Below are 18,413 nucleotides of genomic sequence, written 5' to 3'. Positions count from 1 at the left end.
GCTGAGTCCCATTACAATGGTGTTTTCTGACATTAATGTGGGTCTGGCTTTAGCCATGTCCTGGTGTCTTTACTGGGAATGAGCTCCCTTCCAGGTGGGAAATCCTACTGCTATGGACTACAAGCCAAGAAATTAAGGACTATTATAACTATATAATAACTAATTAAGAACTAGGGACAGCTGGGTGGTGCAGTGGATAGAGTGCTGGGCCTGGAGTCAGGAAGACTCACCTTCCTGAGCTCAAATCTGGCCTCAGCCACTTATTATCTGGGTGACCCTAAGCAAGTCACTTCACCCTGCTTGCCTCAGTTTACTCATCTGTAAAATGAGCTGGAGAAGGAAATGGCAACCACTCCAGTATCTTTGCCAAGAAAACCAAGAGAATTAGACATAGCTGAAACAACCAAACAACAAACAGGCTTTGAGATCTGTTGCTGTGGGACACTGAGCAAAGCAATCAGTTTTCTCATTCTTAAAAGGAGTATGTCAATTCTTACCTAGATTTCAGGGCTAGGGTGGAATTAGATGAGATTACAGATTCAAGAGCTGATTCCACCCAAGGAGAGGGGATGCACTTGATCCCTGAGAGAATCTGTAATAATTATAAATGCTTTAAAGCTAGGCTGGCTTCCCTGGGCTCCTCCCCATTTAGGGCTGAAACTCTTCAGAGCCTTTACCAAGATGGCGCAATGGACACTGCAGGTGGGGACCACCCTTGGGAGGATGTGGGCAGGGCCAAGGCTCCCTCCATGCCTCAAAGCAGGGTCATCTAGGAGAAGCCAGGGTCAGATGACCATCCTTCGCAGGGGAAGGAAGCTGAAAGGAGGGGTGAGGAGGGGTGTCCAAGTCCACTTACTTGCTTTGGTGAGCATGGAGGGTGATGTCAGGAGGGTGGGAAGAGAAGGTTTTAGGCAGGCTAATTCTGTGGGTTATTTATTTTGGGGGAGGGGAGGGAACTACGGTCTGAATTTCTTTCCTAGACGTAGGGAGCTCTCAATGAAGAAAATGGCATAGGGTCAATCCCCAGTACAACTCACACTACGATGAGGTTTACAAACTAGCCTCAAGAGTGGCAGTATGGAGCAGTGGTTAGGGAGCTGGCCGCCAAGCCTTACCTCCATGGGTATTATCATTCCCCAGCTGGGGAAACCACCTCTCTGGATCCCCTCTGAGTCTCAGTGTAGCCACCAGGGGCTCTGGTGACCACCCATGAGGCACAGCTCAGGATGCAGATGGTAGGGGTGGGAAAACAGCAGAGCTCTCCACATAGAAATGTGTGTGGCCTTGGGCAAGTCTCCTCTCTAGGCCTGATTTCCTCACTTGTAAAATATACTTTGCATAATTTCACTTCACTGGGTCTCGGGGGCCTTGATTCTGGGCTGGAAGGACCCTAGAGGGCATCCAGCCCACCCGCCTCCTTCTTTATAGATAGGAGACTGAGGCTCAGGAGCTGAACGCAATTCAACATTTATTAAGTGCTTGGTATCTGTGTGGCTCTGTGCCAGAGCCGAAAACCCTTTGTAGGACCAAGAACCTAAGATTTAAAGACAATGTGGTGGGTTACAAAGAGCAATGGCCTTGGAGTTGGAGGACATGGGTTCAAATCCTACCATTGCCTCCTACTTCCCTCATGACTGTGGACAAGTCATTTCCCTCCCCTGGGCCTGAGCTTTCACTTTGGTAAAATAAAAGGATTGGACCAGATGCCTCTGAGGTCCCTCCCAGCTATAGACCTGGGAGCTCTGGGGCAGCAGAATCAGCTCAAAGCTGGCTGTGCTCCCCTTCTCAGGGCTTCTCTGGGTCCTCAGGGAGGAGGAAAGCAGGGGGACTCACACCCCCCTCCCCTGCTTCTTTCTACCAGGCTTTCCTGCTGGTCACGACCCCTCCCAGACTCCTTCCAAATACATACACACCCCTGGACGTCTGGACTTGTAGGAGGCCGGCCCTCAAGGGTCTGTGGCTCATCGGGCAGAGGAGAGCAGGAGGAGAAAGTGATCTTTGGCTTTGATTTCTCCTCCCCCTCTGCTCAGGCATAAAGCAGACCCTCCCCCTCCTCCACAGTGCTCCAGAGCCCCCAGCTCCTCGTGGCCAGGCACTGGACATCGACAAGGAGGTGGCGGTCTGGGCCGTACAGGCAGGGGCTGAAAGAGTATTAAAGAAATAAATCTCTGCTAAGAGAACCCTGGGCAATGCAATCTGGGATGAGCACACTCAGGGGTGTGTGTGTGTGTGTGTGTGTGTGTGTGTGTGTGTGTGTGTGTGTGTGTGTGTGTAGGGGCCTGGGGCTATGGGATCTGCCCTTTAAGGCCAGGGAGGGGAAAAAACATTAGCCCAGATTGCTGGGGACAGAAAAAGCCTTCCAGCAGAGGCCTGGGGCTACTGGAGTAGGAATGGCCAAGAATGGTGCAGGGGACTTCAGCTTTGTAGAAATCTCTCCTCACAAGAGGCAGCCAGGGGTTGGATTTGCTTTCCTATTGTTTGGGAGGAGAAATGAAAGGGACTGGGAGGTCCATCCCTCACTGTTAGCACAAGTTCAGCTCTCTTCTATATCCACAGAGAAGGAGTGAAGCATGCCTCCTGAAAGGCCCTGTGGTGCAGTGGAAAGATCCTGGGTTCAGATCCTGCCTTGGACACTGACTAGCTCTATAACCTTGGGACAGGTTGCTTCACCTCTGGGCCTCCATTCCCCCATCTAAGATGAGGGATTGGCCAAGCCAGCCTCTGGGGATTCCTCCCTGCCGGCTCTAGATTCTGGGCCAGGAATCTTACAGTAGGACGTGGCCCACCAAAAGTATGGTGCAGTCCTCCCTGGAAGGCAGAGTTCCGCAGTGGGAAGGACATTGGCCCAGGGCTCAAGGCCTACCTTTGACACTTCTAATCTTCGTATCTTCTCCCGGCCTTGGTTTGCTTCTCTGTAAAATCACGGGCCTCTCAGGGCCCTTCCAACTCTAACCGAATGATGCTAGTTTATTTAAACTCTCTGAGCCTCATTTCCTGATCTGTGAAATGATGACCCCCGACGGCCCTTCCAGCTGAGCCGCAGGACCCAGACAGCCTTGGCTGAGTCTATTTCTCTGGCCAGCTCGCTCACTGACAACTTGGCGGGCTGGGAATGTTTGACTCTTCCAGTCCTTTCCAATCAAAAGTGACTAGTTTCAGGGTGGCGCCCCAGGTCCTGTCGTTGTTCCAGGGAAAGGCTCCCCAAAAAAGGTGACATGGGTGAGCCAAACTGGCAGTAGCCCAAGGTGGGGGCGATGGGGGTGGGGAGACGGCACAGATGTCCCAGCAGCTGTTCTCAGGCCACAGAAGGGCCGAAGCTGTCTGGGGACCAGGTCTGGCTTGTCCCTCTGAGGGAACAGCAGGTGGGATGATCCCAGGGAGCCAATTGTCCCTTGTCATGGGACCTTCCTGTTTGTGGTTAATGATGGGGGGGCAGGATCCTGGGGAAAGGAGAGAGAGCAGCAGTGCCCTGAGTCCCCAGAAATCTATCCTCCCCCCATACAGAGACAAGTGTGATCTAATGGAAAAAGCCCGAGGCCCGGAATCGGGAAGCTGGCACTGAGGCTGAGCTCTGCCAACAGCCAGCTGTGGAACTCAAAATCATAATAGGAACAACGGACATTCCTATAGCGCTTTAAAGTTCGCAACTAACTTTCTATGAATTGTTTATTCGATCCTTAACAACAACCTGGGGGGACGTAAGTGCTACTGATATCATTGGTCTCATCTTACTGACGAAGACGCTGAGGCTTGCTCAGGGTCACACGCTGAGTGTCTGAGGCAGGATTTGAATCCAGGGCTTCTTGACCAGGCCCATGGCTCTATCTATCTGCTATCAGTGTGCTGAAAGCTCTTTGCTGCCCCTTTGGGCCTCAGTCTTCCCATCTGTGAGAGGGGCATAATAGCACCAACCTGCTTAACTAACAAGGGTCCTGGGGAGACGGAGTGAGGTAAAATATGGGAAGACATTTGGAATTAGGCAGTGCAGGGGTGGGGGGTGGGGCGGTGGAAAGAGCCTGGAACCTGGAGGATGACTTTGGCCAAACCACTCGCCCGCTCCGGCTCCAGTCTCCTCCATGCAGGAGGAGGGGGCTGGCTGGCTGGCCTTTAGAAGCCCGTGGTGTCCACACGTAAGGGACGATGGTTCATTTAACAGCCATCTGCCGACAACATGGCGGGCTCTGTGCGGGACACAGGGAGACACACAAACACCAAGGGCCCCTCGAGTCTCTCTCTGCCTTCGAGGCCACCCGAGCTGTGCCTCAAGATGCAAGATCACTCCCATTTTACAGAGGAGGGACCTGAGGCAGCAGTGCCCCTGCCTATGAGCCTCTTGTCTGAGAGGGGCTAAAGAGGGTCCGCTTGACTATGGCTTGGGGGTAAGCAGGCGCCAGAGCAGGGAGAGCTGGATAGGACCTCTGATCTCGGTGAGACCAACCCACTCATCTGGCAGAGCTGGAAACTGAGGTCCAGAGCTGATAACGGATTTGCCCAAATAGTCCTAGGGTGGGAGGTACCTCAGAGGGCCCCAGTGGAAACCAAGGCCCATGGAAATGAAGTGACCTTGGGTAAGCCTCAAGGTCATAGAGTAAGTGTACAAAACAGAATTTGAACCCAGGACCCCTGATACCTGCAAAGGCTTCAGGGAGGAGCTGGGCCCTGAGGGATGGAGAGAGGAAATTTCAGGCACAGGGAATGGATGTGGAAGCTTGAGAAGCATGGGAAAAATGAGGGGCTTGTGGGCATGTGACCCGGAAAGGGCAGTAAGGCTGGACCAGTAGGTTGGAGTCAGCACTGCTGGAGATCTCACACTCACGCCAGGCTAAGAAATAAAGCAGGAGCCATGAGGGGCAGTAGAGATGGCACCCAGCAGCACCTGAGAGGCCTATGTGAGAGGACCCACTGATTGATGGGTGGGGGGTGGGGGGAGGTAGGCCCCACCAGCCACAAGGCCTGAGGGCCCGGCTGTGGGTCACTGAGGCTCCCAGAGCGCCCTGCATTTCTCAGCCGGGAGATGACTCTATGTTATTAGAGCATCATGGGAAGCTGGCTTGTCGATAGATGGAGATTTAAGGCCTAGAGGGGGAAGGAAAGGGGGAGGGGAAGAAAGCATCCAAAAAATAGAATGGATCCCAGGCTATAATTATGGATCCCTGGTTATTTTTAGACGTTTGCTCACCCACACAGTCCTTCTGAGAGTCACAACACGGGCTCTGTGTGAAAGTGTTGAGCTGCTCAGACACTCCGAGTGTGAAGCCACTGACCCAGCGAGCTTCTCGGAGGCACTCACTAGGTGTCTGGCATGGAGACTACATAGGGAAAAAGCCCCTGCCCTCCAGAAGCTTCCATTCAATGGGGAAACCCAACAGGTACAGAGATAAGGAGACCCCAAAGAGATAACAAATAATTACAAAGGGTTTTTTGGGGGGAAAGAGCACTGTAATGGGGAGAGTTGGAGAGGCCTCTGGTAGGACATGGCTCTTGAACTGAGCCCTGAAGGGACGCAAGGGACTCGTGAGAGGTGGCGAGGAGGAGGAGGGAAGGCATTCTGGGCATGGGGGACTGACTATGCAAAGGCACAGAGATGGGAAATGGAATACTATAGACAGTAGCAGTGAGGTCACCGCTCAGGTGACCTGAGTTCAAATCTGGCTTAGATACTTATTAATTGTATGACCGTGGGTGGGTCACTTCATCTCTGCCCATCTCAGTTTTCTCATTTTTAAGTGGGGATAATAAATAGCACCTATCTCCTGGGATCGTTGAAAGAAAATTGAACATCCTAATATATGTAAAATGCCTTCACAAACCTCAAAGAGCTATAGAAAGACTTCTTATTATTTTATTATCGCTATTATAATAGGCTAGAGTATAGAGTGGGTAAGGAGGCATACTGTAATTGGCCTGGAAATACAGGCTAAAGTCAGACTGTGGAAGGCTTATGGAGCCAAACAGAAGGGGCAGTAGGGACTTGCAGAAGGCTCTTGAGCAGGGGAGTGGCGCAGCCAGACAGCTGTACAGAGGACAGGCTGGAGAAGGGGCAGCATAGGGTGAGGAGGCACCTCATTTTTGCTCCAAGTTCCTCGGCAGCAGAGAACCAGAAGCCAGATGGTGCTTTCTGGATGTCACAGTTAGTGTTTCCATTTCAGAAGGTCCTGAGCTGTATCATTGATACTGTCACTAGGTCCCCTAGGCCTCGGGCCCATCCCATGGGGCCCCGCCTAGACCACCTCCTGGACTCCTAGATTCTTGTGGTTCAGACATTCAGTGAGAGATCACCCTGCACCATGGGCACTACCCTTAGCACATATTACATACATACATACATACATACATACATACATACATACATACATACATACATCCTGGCCTGCTTGAGCAGAGAGAGGAAGCAGGGTGAGGCAAGAGACTGAATAACGCCTGGAGAGATGCTGGGGTGGAGATAAAGTCACCAGAAGCTGACCCAGGCAGGAAGGAATTAAAAGAATGCAAAAGGAAAGAGATAACTGCTTTTGGCCCATTTTGGTGTGGAAAAAACCCCAAACAAAACACATCTGGAAAGGGAGTTAAGGCGATAATATTATGATAGCCAAATAGCTTGTGGACCAGAGCCCAAACAGGTCATAGGTCATTTCAAGGACGAGGTGCCAGGCCAAGCAGTCTCATGCCAGGGTCCTTGGCGACCCAAGGATGTGGGGGGAGGGTTGTGGCCCAGGCAGATGTCAGAAGATCCTGGCTCCAGAGCTGGACGGGACCTCAGAAGCCCTCTTATGTGACCCCCTCACTTTATAATGAGGAAACAAAGGCCCAGGGAAGTCAAGTCACCGTTCCAGGTGTAGGAACCAGGTTTTCCTGATGACTCTGTGTCCAGTGCCCCAACCAACACCCTACACTGCCTCTTGGGAGCTACAATGCTGATGGCTTGTATATTCCCTTGTCTGACCTTAGGGCATCGTTCATTTGTTCGCCAGGCAAGCGTCAAGTGCCTGGTTTGTGCAAGGGCCTAGGAGATTGGACGACAAAGACAAAGGTAAAGTAACGATTGCTAATGAGCACATTATATATGTTATTATCTCCTCTAATTCTCACACAGTGTCCAGAACATTTTTGGGACCCATGAAATCTGTGCTGGTCAGCGCTGTTGTGACTGAGCCACCGATGGTTTGGTAGCATTTGGCTTCGCTCTGGGACCTCCAAAGCCCCAGTTCTTGTTTCTCTTCTTGCGGTGGGAATCAGTGGGAGGAAGGGGAGGGGCATGGCCAGTGCTTCCCCAAGTCATCAAGGAATGGGGAGGGGGCACCATTGGCCAGTTGGCCTGGCCCAGAGAAGTGAAAAGAGGGAGGGAGGTGGGTCTCCCTGCTGGCTCCCCCACATTTCTGTGTTCCTACAGGTACAAAACTCTTGCAGGTGGTCCTGGAATTGGCTCTGTCCATAAAGGCCAGTCCCAGCCAGTCCCTCCCTCCCTTTAAGCTAAGGGAAGAGTCATCCAAAGCGCACACCCTTTGAGGCCCCTAGCAGAGATTTCCTAACATTCAGGGAGGAGGAAGGAGAGGAAGAGCGTGTTCATGTTCCTCAAGCCCCGCTGGCTGAATTCTTCCGAGTCTGACTTTGGCTAAATTAGGTAACCACAAAATAAGTCAGAGAGCAAAACTGCACACAGCCTGTCCCCCGAGGTCGTTGCCTGGCGGCCCAACCCCTCTCATCACCAACCCTGACCTCCATAGATGGGGAAGCCAAGCTAGCCTTGCCAACCCAGCAAGATGCCCTCAGGACACTGCAGAATTCTGTTCAATCAGAGAGGACAGTATTCACTGGGGAGCGATGATGGAAGGGAAATGTGGAGAGCTAATGTCAGGCCTGACGGCTCAGGGCTTTGAAAGCATCTGGAGGAGGCAGGAGGCAGTTGGGAGCCATTAGAGAGAGTAATGACCCATCAGGAGGGAGGTGATGAAGAGGGGTCTTTAGGAAGATGAATCTGGCGTGCAGTGTGGGGCAGATGAGGGGGGAAGGCCTGGAGGCAGGGAGCCCAGTGAGGGGGCTGCTGCCCTGATCTAGGTGTGAACCACTGTGTGCCAGAATGCTTGGCTAGAGCGATGAGAAAGAATGGTCAGGTTTTGATAAAGTATCTCAGAGAAAGGAACAAGAGTTCAGTGCCCAGATGATCCAGGAGATGAAAAGGGGAATCGCAGGAGCACAGACTTTGGACCAGAAGGACCTCAGATGGGGAAAGTGAGGCCCAGAGAGGCTGAGTGATTTGCCCAAGGCCACACACAGTTGTAGACACAGGATTTGAACCCACCTCCTCTTACAAAAGCCATGCTTTCCCCCCACTGTAGCCAGACGGCAGAGTCAAGACATAGCTGCATCGTTTTCTAACCTAGGACACTGAAGGGATGGTGATACCTGGACTGCCCCCCCCCACCACCTGTCTCCACAAGGAAACAGATCTCATCGAACATCTGTTCAGTGAAAAATGGAGGGCCCAGTGTTGCCCTGCCAGGAAAGTCAGGCAGTCAGCCATAATGCTAACCATTGGCAGCATCATCCATCAGGAAGGAGGTCTTCCAGAACCAGCTGCTAGCCTGGGTCCTGGGGAACAGTGGCCCCTGGCATCTCGGGGATTTGCCTGTGCATACAGGGTAGCAGTTGCTAAGGGCCCAAAGTGAGGCTGGAACAGCTTAGGAGGTTTCCCTGAGGCCTAGAGGAAGGTGAGGTGAGCCTTGGTAGGAGTCACTGGCAGGGCTGGGGTGGGGGGTGGGGAATGGGGGATATGCCAAAGGATGGGCAAGGAGAGGAAAAACAGCTGAAGGAAACAAACATTTTTTCCCACCCAACAGCTGTTTCCAGGCACAAACAGGGTCATGCCAAGCAGGGAAGTCCCAAAGTAGCTATTCAGCCAAATGATCGATGGAAAAAGGCAAGGTTTGCCGCTTCTCTCCAGCCTGTCCTGAAGCAAACACTGACTGGTCTTTCTTCCAGCCTGGAGAAACCCAAACAGGCAACTTCTTGGAAGAATACAGCTTGCAAATGCTTCCCTGACTGGCTTCCAAACAAGCCAACATCTGGCCAAAAGACTGAGGCCAAGGTGGAGGGCTGGGAGTCCTAAAGGAAGCTGGGAAGGTGGTCCTTGGAGACAGCATTCTAGGCTGGCTGGAGAGCTGAGGATTGCAGGGTCCAGCTCAGTCCTTCAGTGCTTAGATGAGCACACCTGTTGGAGTCATTGGCCACCAGCAGGGGGGCAGCTCAGGTGTAGTGGTGGGAGCATATGGTAAAGGAGGGTTCTGGAAAGGATTTAGGGGGAATCATATGGGGGGGGGGTCCAACTGGAAGAGCCTAAAGGGAACTTCCAGAGAATATGAAACAGAAGCAACAGCCTGAAGGACAAGGAAACCATGGGGGCATTCAACCTACTCACTGGACAAGCATTCATGGAAACATGGCGGCCACCTACTCCACCCTGTTCCGTACACATACACACACACACACACACACACACACACACACACTCACTCATACACACATATTCTCTCTCTCTTACACACATACTCATACACACATTCTCTCTCTCACACACACACAAATACATACACATACACTCTCTCATACACACACTCACACACTCATACACATACACTTTCTCATACACACTCACACACACATTCTCTCTCTCACACACAAACACATTCATACACATACTCTCATACACACACACATTCTCACACACAAACACACTGATACACATACACTCTCTCATACACACAAATACACATTCTCTCACACACTCACTCTCTCACACACAAACACACACTCACACATAGTCTGTCTCTCTGTCTCACAAACACACACACACATGCATCAGATTATGAAGGGGAGGTGGGCAGAGAACTGGCACTAACTGGACACAGGGGGCAATGTGGCAAACCAGAACTCGCTCTGGCTCTGGAATCAGAGAATTTGGTACAGGAGCCCAAGCAGTCACAAAGGCCTTCACCCCATCCTCATCCTCAAAGGCTGACTGAGCACTCACTAGGCATGGACTCTCACCTCTGGCCACATCACCCAACCCTTCTGGTCCTCAGTTTCTTACTCTGTAAAATGGCCTTAGAGACCCTTTCAGCTTTAGATTTGGGGTCCTCTGAATGGGAGAGAGAGAGAGAGATTTGATCCAATCACATTTAGTGTAGCACTTAGAAGCTTTTGCTCTCACTACCTGGGCAGCTAAGTTAGTCCTTCCAGGGGAAAATAAAAGGAGCTGGGCTAAGTTTGAACAGCTAGGGGGCACCATAGTGCACAGAGTGCCAGGCCTGGTCAGTAAGACACATTTTTCCAAGTTCAAATCTGACCTCAGACACTTACCAGCTGTGTGACCCTGGGCAAATCACTTTACCTTGTTTGCCTCAGTGTCCTCATCTGTAAAATGAGCTGGAAAAGGACACAGCAAACCGCTCCAATATCTTTGCCCAGAAAACCCCGAATGGGGTCATGGAGAGGTAGACACAAGCATACAACAACTGAAAGGGTGGTTTGGAATCAAATGAGGAAATTACTGAGCTTTTTATAATGATAAAAACATTTACGATACAAAGGTCTCCTAGGACCGGCTCCCACCTCAAGGTTCCTTCACTGAACAGAGGTTTTGTTGTTTTCTTTTTAAACCGAATATCCTGTTTGGAAACATGAGACAAAAGAGAGGAGGCTCATGGGGCAAAACTGGAAATGCTCTGTGAAAATCGGGGGGTTCGTGTCCAGCCCCAGGCTGGCCCAGGGGCCCCTTGGGATTCCTGGTGACTTTGAGATTCGACGAGTGTCCAGCTGTAGAGTGAGTTAGTGGTTCACAAAATCTGGCCAGCTCTGCTCCTCTTCTTCCCATCCCAGAGGCTAATGCCCTTGTGATATCCCTCAACAGCTAGCCCTGTATATTCAGGAGCTCAGACAGCCTGTGAGCGGCTTTTCTCCTTGGTTTGAACACATGGCACAGCAGAAACATGGATGGATTTGGAGTCAGAACTCTAGGGTTCAAATCCCACTCACTGCCTAGGTGGCCTTAGGCAGCACTGCATCTCTCTGGGTCTTAGCCACCTCAACTACAAGACGAGAAGTCTGGACCAGATGATGTCCGAGGTCCTGCCCTTGCAAGTTGAATCTGACTTACTTACGTTTTCTCCATCACTAGACAGTCTGGACCATTAACGGAACAATAAATCAAGCCCTGATTTGTCATGTTTGCGGATTTAAGGTGTAAATGCTCATGATGTACATTTAACAACCAGCTCTCTCTCTTGTGAGCCGGTTTGAGCTGGCTCCAGCATACCTCACCCTTCTTCCAACTCTAGATCTAGGCTCCATCCTGGTTATTTCTTCTCTTCTTTTTCCTTGTCTGCTGCAGAATCCTCAGGACCACTGGACCTTGTTATCCATTCTGCTTCAGAACCCTCCTAGAACTATGACCCTGGGTCTGAGCTGTCCTGGTAGCTACATGGCCCATTTTCCCCATCTGAGAGATCCCAGTGATGCTTCAGGGTCTAACCTGGACATTTCCCCCCATTCACCCTACCTGTTACTCTGGACCTTGCCATGGGTCCTGCTGCTGCCTCTAGACCAGGGGTGGGGAACCTGTGGTCTTCTAGGTCCTCAAAGGGCTGCACTTGAGGTCCTAGAGGGCCACATGTGGTCTTGAGGCTGCAGGTTCTCCATCCTTGTGTCTAGCCCTTCCCCTCAGTGTCAAGCACATGGTAACCACGTAATAGACTCATTCATTCATTCATCTTATGACCCTACTTTCATTTGACTCTCACGTCATCCTGCACTAAGGTCATCTTCTGGCTTAAACACACACACACACGTACATATATAAACACACATGTATGACATTATTTAAATTTCTCCCTCTATCCCTTCCCCTACTACCCTTACCCTGGTCTTCTGGGGTTTTTGTATCTAAAGACTGACTCGTTTTCTGAAATGGTCTCAAGTTGGGAGTCAGACTGGAGAGATGAATGCAGCATATTAAGAGACCTGAAATGTCTGAGACGACATCATAGTCTCATACAAGGACAGACCCAGCCGGGTTCTTGAACCTGGGCCCTGAAACCAATCTGGGAGGCAGCTCTGGCTGCAGGCAGTGAGGAATGAGGGAGAAGGAAATAAAAGCAAGTGGCTGAGATGGATGGAAAGGTTTTTATAAAAGGGATGCTGTTTCAGCATTGCCTTCAAAGTTCTACCCTGGGTTACTTTTGGAGGAAAAAACCAAACAACCCCCAAACCAGAGCACTCTCTAAGATGGGAACCCCAATAAAAGAATCTAGAAGGGAAGAGGAACATTCAAGAAAAAGGACTAAGGGCAGACAGGAAGAGGAGCTGGTGGCACCTCAGAGAGAAGGGAAAACCCTGAGATTGGGTCCAGATGAGAAGACTTGAGGGAGGCCCTGAGAGGTAGTTATGGAAGGCTGCAGATGGTAGGACTGGGAAGAGGAGGCATGAAATGTATGGGTTAGCTCACAGGATAGTTAACTTCTTGACTGGTGAGATGTTACATCTTTTCAACAACAAAAGCTTACTGTGTGACCCAGTCATACAACCGCCCTGGTCCTCAGTTTCCTTATCTGTAAAAAAGGAGGGGGTTGGGCTACATGGCCTCTGAGGAACATTTAGGCCTTAGATCCCCAGTCAACTCATTGTCTGAAGGAAGATTATGGTGGCCTGATTGACAGTCCAGTTTCAGAGACTGGAAGGTAAAACTTTGGAGACAAAACACTTAAAACTTCTCCTCCTGTTTTAGGGAGGTTTTGAGTTAGAGACAGAAAGAGACTTCTGTCCTGGCTGCTCTGAGAGGACTGTCATTCATTCCCAGCCTGAGGAGGAGGTAGGTTGGGGAAGCTCCTTAAGCTTTCCAGTCAATGACCAGACTGAGCCCCTATGGTGGGGATGGTGGAAAGAAGACAGTTTCTCCTGACCTGGATCCTTATAGCAGGCCCCGCCAGGGTGGCCTCTCTGGGCTTCATTTTCCTCATCTCTGTCTGTCTCTCTGTCTCTCCCTGGGTAATTACAATGTCTGACAGAACTGGGCATAGGATCACACATCATCAAGTCTTCAATAAGGGGGCTGTCAAATATACTGTTCAGGGCTGGGTGTTGCCGCTGTCAAGTATATTGTTCAGGGCTGGGTGCTGTTGCTGTCCAGTACACTGTTTGGGGCTGGCTGTTGCTTTTTAGCGGGGACATTCTGGTCCAGGATGGTGAGATACTCAAAACTCTTTCATCTGAAGACCAATTCCTAAGCCTTCAGAATTCCTTAAGCTTGAGGCTTCACATTCAAGGAAGGCACTGATACATCAAAAGGCCCCAAATTCTGAAAGAATAGATTTGGCTAAAAATTAGGAATATTTGTATAAACATATATCCTGAAATCAATTAGAAATGATTTGCTGTTGCAGATTATCCCAACTATTGTTGGGATAATAGATGCACCACAGATGAGGTGCAGGAGGGCCTCGATGTCTCCTAGCCATTTAATAATGCAGCCCAACATCCCTTTGTTCAGGTGAATGGACAACCAGATTCATAAATCTTTATAAAAAGAAGCAAAGATTTAAACAGCAGTGGTGCAAACGGCTTAGCAAACCAACCATGCAATCTGAGTCTAGACTCCTAGATTCCTGGTCCAGCAGATAAGCAGATTGTGGTGACATGACGAGATGAGTTAATCACTCCCCTCTCTTGTGGTTTCCAGAGCCTGCCTTCCACAGGCAGGCTCCACCCGGCCTTGCCCAATGGTTTTTAGTCCAGAAATGTGATTTCATAGATGTAGGGAACTCCTGATGAGGAAACACCCCAAACCAATGCAGGTCAGTACCTGCTTTCTAACTTAAGAATCTTAGAGATTGCCTGGAGTACTTGGAGGCAGCTGATGGCTCAGTGAGTAGTGTTGGACCTGGAGTCAGAAAGACCCGAGTTACCTCTGCTTGCCTCAGTTTCTCTATCTGTAAAACAGGCATGTAATAGCACCTACCTCTTAGGGTTGTTGGGAGGACCAAGTGAGATAATACTGATAAAGTGCTTTCTGAAAGTGCTACATAAAAACTATTTACCATTACGGGCATTACTGGTAAAGAGACTTGTCCAGGATCCCACAGCCCGGGACTCCCAGAGTCTAAGGCCAGCTCATAACCGCTGTTCCAAGCTGCCCCTCAGTTTTCCACTTGATCAGAAGATCTTTGAGAAGGCAGGACCCCTAAGGTCATTGTCCACCTGGTCAGTGAGGGCAACTGCTTCAAAATTATCTCTCACCCTTCCCCAGCATCCTCCATCCTTCCCAGACCTGCGCCCTCTTTGTGTCCCTAATGTCTCAACCCCTGTTGCTTCTGCCTCTAGACTGTTGATTTGGGGCTGCTCAATCTTACGGTTATTCCCTATCTGCCTCTCCTAGTCTTGGGGCCAAGCAAGAGTCGAACCTCCCCACCATATGTTGGCCTTCCTGGCACTTGAAGGTGGCCATCACAGTCTGCCCTGATTCCTTTCTTCTCTCATGCCTGCCTTCTCCAATGGATCCTCAGTTCTGAGACTCCCCGGTCATTTCTTTGGTGCTCCTCTCAAAACCCTCCACTCTTCTCATATTCATTCTAAATTGCAGCAGCCAGCCTCTACGACCAGCAAGGGGCATGGCGGGATGGCGATGATGGCGGCCTCCCTCATCCTGAACCCTGCATGGCTAAGAGGCTAATTTCAGGCTGCACCAATGCCGTGAGGAGTCACGTCACACCATTCTCACATGCGTCAAGTCTTCAGAAAACCCCAAGACAGCTGCCTGGTCATCTACCCCAACTTGTACCGTTCATTTCTGAACCCAAGTGGAGGAATTTTACATTTATCTTCATTCATCTAACTCGGCCCACAGTTGGAGTCTAATGCGTCGTTCGATGCCCTGGCTAATCCCTCATGTGGCATAATGAGAGCTTAGGGTTCTCCCTCTGACACTTAGGAGCCAAAAGGCCCTGAGCAAGTCACTTGATCCTTTTTGGGCCTCAGTTTCTTTATCTGAAAAATGGGGATAACTACAGTACCCACCTCACCAGGCTATTGTAAGGATGAAATTTAGCAGAATACATAAAACAATGGGAAAAAAAATGTTGCGGAGACCAGACCCAGGACTGAGCCCTGTGACATGCCACTAGAGACTGGCTCCAGGATGACACGAACCTATCTATCAGTATCTAGCAGCTGAGGGAGCAGGGGTGGAGTGGTGGGCCTGGAGTCAGGGACACCCAGGTTCAAATCCTGCCTCAGACACTTATTAGCGGTGTGACCCTGGATAGTGACATTTCTCCTCTGTGCCTCGGTTTCCTCAAATGAAAGATGGGGATAATAGCACCTACCTCCTAGGTTGTCATGAAGACCAGATGAGATAGTTACAAATTCCTCTGCAAAGCCTGATGCCCTGTGTGAACTCTGGTGATTCTTTTCATCACCTATTAATGATATTCGAGAATGCTGCATCTCCCCAACATTATAAAGTCTCCCAGGGCACGGAGCATATTTTCATATGTCAAAGAATGTAGCCCAGGGCTGGACACACGTGAGGACTCAAGAAGTGATTTCTATATTTAATGTTTAAACTGAGAATAATGGGTGTCCTCCCTACCCCTCTGTAGGATGCGAGGGGCAGGAGAGAAGAGACAATGCTTGGTGCTTCCAGGAAAATTGCACTGTGGAAAGGGGAGGCCCTGGGGGCCCCACAAAGCTGGCAGAGGCTGACCAGGCCCAGGGACTGAGGAGGCCAATTCCCGGAGGAGCAGCAACTGGCTGACCTCGGCATGGCCGATTCCAGCACCTTCGGCAGGGGCACTTAAAGGCTGCGCTCAGCAGGCAGCTCTGACTGTCAGGAAGGACCCTTCCACATGAAGGGAGAAGCCAGGATGCTGGCCAAAGGAGGGCCCAGAGGAAAGGAGTCCGGAGGTTAATGAGAGATCTGCTCAACGCCAGCCGCACCACCCCCTGCCCAGAGGAAGTCTCAGAGGAAACAAAGCCCCACCTGTTCAGGCCCTACACGCAAGGCCTTGTTTCCCTCTCCTTGCCAGGGCTGGCCCCCAAGCCTCCCTGGGTCCTGGCCCCAGGCCTGAGCTGAACTCTCAACAGCTGCCTCCTTCTGCTGTCTGTTCCTCTCAAGCTGCTGGCCTGGTGGGATCCAGAGCTTATCTGCTTGCGTTGGGAAGCCAGAAAGGGACTTTCTAGTCCAAGGCCCCTCCCTTCCCTGCAAGGAGCTTTAAGGGAGGACTGAGGCCAAGGCTGCCCGGGTTCTGAGAGGTCAAGCTGGCCAGGTCTGTGAAGCGGTGCAACTCAAACCTCTTTACCAAGCAAATGTATCAACCTCCTGCTGACCATCTGACCAGATGGCTTCTTAAAAGGCCTTGGCAGGCAGACCCAGCTTCCTGAAGCCCCAGGCTGAGACCATGGAATCCCCCCCCAGACCTGGCTGGTCCCAAAGATCCCACCAGCTGGATCATCCCAGGCAGTGGGCAGCATCCCGTCTACACTGTCCAAAGGGGCCTCCTCCATCCTCTCTGCATGGAGAAATCAGAGACACTGAGAGGTGGGAAGAGCCCTGGCTCTAGAGTCAGAGGAGCTGCGATCATATCCCACCTCTACTGCCTGTGTGAGCCCCTTCACCTCCCAAGCCTCAGTTTCCTCATCTGTAAAAAGAAGGGGTTGGACACAATGGCTTCTGGGGCCCCTTTCAGCTCTCAGTGTATAATCCCCTCTGATCTTCTTCTACCCAGTCCAAACCTGGTGCTCCTTTCTCTGCATGACAGCACCGAGCAACGTTCAAACAGCATTCAATGTCTCCCGCAGGGATACAGCATAGAGGTGGGCACATGGCAGCTATTCACACATACACACACACACACACACACACACACACACACACACACACACACGCGCGTGCGCCTGCGCACCTTTGCATTTGCTCACACATATACATATTCAAACTCATACTCACACACTTGCACACACTTACATTTACACACACTTGCATTCACATTCACACACCCCTCACACTCATACACTCTTACACACATTCAAACTCACTCTCACACACACTCACACACTCTCAAATGCACTCTCACTCACACATACCCTCACTTGTCACTCACACTCACATGCTCACATTCACATACACGCAGTCTCTTACACATGCACTCACACACATTCTCACAGATTCACACAATGCTTGCTCATACTCAAACTCACACTCACATACACTCTCTCTCTCTCTCACACACACACACACACACACACACACACACGCACATACTCAAATGCACTCTCACTCACACATACCCTCACTTGTCATTCACACATACTCTCACTCACACTCACATGCTCACACTCACACACACAGTCTCTTACACATGCACTCACATTCTCATAGATTCACACAATGCTCGTTCACACTCACGTACACACTCAAACTCACACTCACTCTCACACACACACATGCACGCACATACTCAAATGCACTCTCACTCACACATACCCTCACTTGTCATTCACACTCACATGCTCACACTCACACACACACAGTCTCTTACACATGCACTCACACACATTCTCATAGATTCACACACATGCTTGCTCACACTCACACATTCACACACACTCACACACATATACGCACACAGACACACAGGGCAGGGAAAATGATGTGGCTTCTATAAGGGAATGAAGAGGCAAGAAGTAATAGAGGCCAATGAGGTAGCAAAGTCTTCTGGGGATGAACTTTCAGTGGTGGGGGTGGGGCGGAGTTGGATGACTACGGAAAAAATCAGAATTATGCCAATACCAGTAACAACCAGGAGCATTTGTCTGGTACTTCCAGGTCAGAGAAGCTCACTGTGAGCTCTGCGGGGGAGGTGCTCCTATTATCCCCATTTTTACAAATGAGGAAACTGAGGCAGAGAGAAGTTGAATGGCTTGTCCAAGGCCACACACTAGTAAGGCTATGCATCTGAGGGAGGATTTGAACTCAGGTCTTCCTAACTCCAAGTTCAGCATAGTCCACTGCGCTACCTAGCTGTCACTGGGAGCACAAATTTCAAGCCAGAAGGGACCTGTGAAATCAGAGTCCGATCCCCTCATTATACAGATGAGTAAACGGAGGCTCAAAGAGGTCAAAGGTGACTTGCCTAGGGTTTGAGGTAGGATTCAAATCCAGACCTTCCTGACTCAGAGTCCATTCAATCAATGCTGATTCAGGAGCTCCAGGGCCTTGTGCAGGAGCTGACCTGCCTGCCTGCCCTCAGACAGTTTACATTCAGTCAGGGTCACAAACATTCTAAGTGTATATGGACCATCCAAAGCGCCCGGGTTAGTTCTGGGGGAGGAGCCCGGACCTGGGGTTTCACAGGTGCTAGGAATTC

At 50.6% G+C, this 18,413-nt stretch overlaps 1 protein-coding gene and 1 long non-coding RNA gene across 4 annotated transcripts in view; one reads left to right on the top strand and one right to left on the bottom strand.

Moving 5' to 3' along the window:
* HIP1 (huntingtin interacting protein 1) overlaps positions 1–18,413 on the bottom strand; it is a 119,981-nt gene that overhangs the window by 72,549 nt on the left and 29,019 nt on the right. The gene's annotated exons all lie outside the window — the stretch shown is intronic.
* Positions 5,272–10,981, top strand: LOC118856645. The gene is made up of 3 exons (XR_005010876.1): positions 5,272–5,369; positions 6,949–7,030; positions 10,907–10,981. It is a non-coding gene; the product is annotated as an uncharacterized LOC118856645 (long non-coding RNA).

This window comes from Trichosurus vulpecula, chromosome 7 (genome assembly GCF_011100635.1).
Source record: "Trichosurus vulpecula isolate mTriVul1 chromosome 7, mTriVul1.pri, whole genome shotgun sequence".
NCBI classification, from domain to species: domain Eukaryota; kingdom Metazoa; phylum Chordata; class Mammalia; order Diprotodontia; family Phalangeridae; genus Trichosurus; species Trichosurus vulpecula.
Note: the sequence above shows the minus strand (reverse complement) of the source record. Positions and strands in the feature narration are given on the sequence as shown.